This window comes from Eptatretus burgeri, chromosome 5 (genome assembly GCF_056783735.1).
Source record: "Eptatretus burgeri isolate ZD-2024b chromosome 5, Ebu_testis_v1, whole genome shotgun sequence".
NCBI lineage: Eukaryota > Metazoa > Chordata > Myxini > Myxiniformes > Myxinidae > Eptatretus > Eptatretus burgeri.
The window spans coordinates 989,995-992,690 of record NC_140965.1 but is presented as its reverse complement, the minus strand read 5'-3'; the positions used below and the strand labels follow the sequence as shown (position 1 = coordinate 992,690).

Genomic DNA, 2,696 nt, shown 5'->3' with positions numbered 1-2,696 from the left:
TGTATACAATTACTTGATTCTGAATTACAAGAAGAGGATCAAAACATGAAGGGAGGGTAGGTGCGCCCCCCAATGACCCATCACCCTCATCCCATCCCTCCCCTCCCCATGTGTGTGTGTGGGGAAGGGGGGGGTGGGATGAGGGGTGGTGGGTCAAAGGTGGGGGCGCACAGGGGGGATGAGGGGGTGGGGCTTGTGTGGGAGGGGCTTGTGTGGGCGGGGCTTTGGTGGGGCTTGTGTGGGCGGGGTGTGGGTGGGGCTTGTGTGGGTGGGGCTTGTGTGGGAGGGGTTTATGTGGGCGGGGCTTCGGTGGGGCTTGTGTGGGCGGGGTGTGTGTGGGCGGGGTTTATGTGGGTGGGGCTTGTCTGGGAGGGCTTTATGTGCGTGGGGCTTATGTGGGCGGGGCTTCGGTGGGTCTTGTGTGTGCGGGGTTTATGTGGGTGGAGCTTGTGTGGGAGGGGTTTATGTGGACAGGGTTTATGTGTGTGGAGTTTTTGTGTGGAGCTTGTGTAGACAGGACTTATGTGGGAGGGGTTGATGTGGGCAGGGTTTATGTGGGCAGGGGCGAATGTGGATGAGGTTTGTGTGGATCAATGGATGGGTGGAGAGATGGGTGGATGGGTGGATGAGTGGAGCTTGTGTGGATGGGTGGATAATTTTTTAATTAAATAAACATGTTGTGTGTGGGGGAACTAATTAACTAATCACTAATTATGTGAATATGGGTGGAGCTTGTGTGTGTGGAGCTTGTGTGGAGCTTGTGTGGAGCTTGTGTGGAGCTTGTGTGGGGTTTGTGTGTGGTGGGGTTTGTGTGGGGTTTGTGTGGGAGGGGTTTATGTGGGTGGGGCTTGTGTGGGTGGAGTCAAAAGGGGCGGAGTCAAAAAATTTCAATTTATTGGAGCTTGTGTGGGGTTTGTGTGTGGTGGGTTTGTGTGGGGTTTGTGTGGGTGGGGCTTGTGTGGGTGGAGTCAAAAAGGGGCGGAGTCAAAAAATTTCAATTTATCTTTGTCTTTTGTAATTCCTGTGAATAAAATGAACCTAAAATCTCTTCCCTTCCAAATCATATATCTTATAAGTCCAAGGAACCGTATCTATTACATCAACAATTTTAAAAAGTTCTTTCGTCCATCGTTCAGTAAAACCCTTTTCAAAATGAGATTTCCACCTATATATTCTTACGATATCACCAACTTTGAACTTAGGTTTTCTGACATTAATCTCTTTTTCATATTTTAATTTTGTAAATGTTTCTGATGGCTTCATATTCGTTGACGTGTGAATCGTGTCATTATACTTATCCACAATATCCTGAATAAAAGATAACCATTGTTGTGAACCGAGTTGTGTGAATTTTTTATATAGTCTCTCTTTTAAGGTACGATTAAAACGTTCAACAACAACTGCCTTCCCTTCATTAAAGGTACTGTATAATGTAATACTGTTATTTTTTAGAAAATTCATAAATGTCTTGTTATAAAACTCTCTACCCTCATCAGTCCACAATTTTTAGGTTTTCTCTTACTTTTATTAAATATCTGTTGAAAAGCTAACATAAGAGTATTACCTGTTTTGTTTTTTAAAGGGACAACCCACGCATATCTACTCCTCAAATCAATAACGGTTAAAGCATACTTGTACCCCTTATCATTATTGAGTTCAATCAAATCAGCAGACCAGATATAATCTACTTCCTTGGAATAAACTTTCCTTCTCTGAAACTTTGTGAATATTGGTTTATGTAATTCATCAGCTAATTGCTCTTCAGTCTTAATGGCATCATTAGAGCCTATGAGTTTTTTGAATTTCCAAGTCCAAGTTTCAATTTAGCACTAATCATCTTCTTCACGATGAACCTATCAACTTTTTCTCTCAAGGTTGGATTTTGTATCAGAGACAAATTATACAACATTTCTCTATCGGCTTCATGCTTTTCTTCCAACGTTGTGGTATTCCCATAATCAATATCGTGTCTCATGCACACTTCATCAACTCTATTGATTGGTTTACTCCAGGATTTAGGATTGTCTGCCTCATCTAATCTTTTATCCAAGTTTGTGCCTGGACCACAGAAAGAATACCCTGGAAGATGTAATTCCCCTGGTATTCCAGTAGTTGTAAATTTACTTCCTGATAAAAACTTTTGTATATCTCCTCCGAGTTTGTGTTTGGAGATAAATTGATTTTTTTTTGAACCACACACCGAACATATACCTTTTTGGATAACCCTGTTATTTTTACTTTTAATATATGAAATATTTTTAGTATTAGTTTTCTTTTTACATTTGAGACAATAACTCATTTATTTATGTGAAAAAGTCCTGCAGAGTGCGAAAACCTTTTTAGTTTCCAACATGCACATTTGAATCTTAATTTTTAAAACATAAAGAATCCTAAGAAATGCCTTCACTCTCTCCTCCATTTATTTAAGAAAAAACTTGAATTAAAATGAATAGCTTGACGATGTCAATAGTCTTGAAGAAAATATTGCAAATAGACTTGTCAATTCTTTGTTTTCCTCCTCGGTGGGTTGAGTTATTTTCTGTAATACCGCCAATCTTTTTTGAATCTCACTGGTTTCCATATTTTGATATTTATTTTGTCTCGCTCTTTCCTCCCTCTCCTCCCTCTCTCTCTTCTCTTTTTCCTCCTTCTCTTTCTTCTCCCTCTCCTCCTTCTCTCTCTTCTCTTTTTCCTCC

The 2,696-nt window shown here is 40.8% G+C and overlaps 1 long non-coding RNA gene across 1 annotated transcript in view; it reads left to right on the top strand.

Moving 5' to 3' along the window:
* The window catches only part of LOC147025685 (uncharacterized), a 1,692-nt gene extending 1,628 nt beyond the window's left edge, over positions 1 to 64 (top strand). Inside the window, exon 4 of the long non-coding RNA XR_015057972.1 lies at positions 1 to 64. This exon is cut by the window's left edge and continues 116 nt beyond it. This is a non-coding gene — a long non-coding RNA (uncharacterized LOC147025685).
* The last annotated feature ends 2,632 nt before the right edge of the window (positions 65 to 2,696 follow it).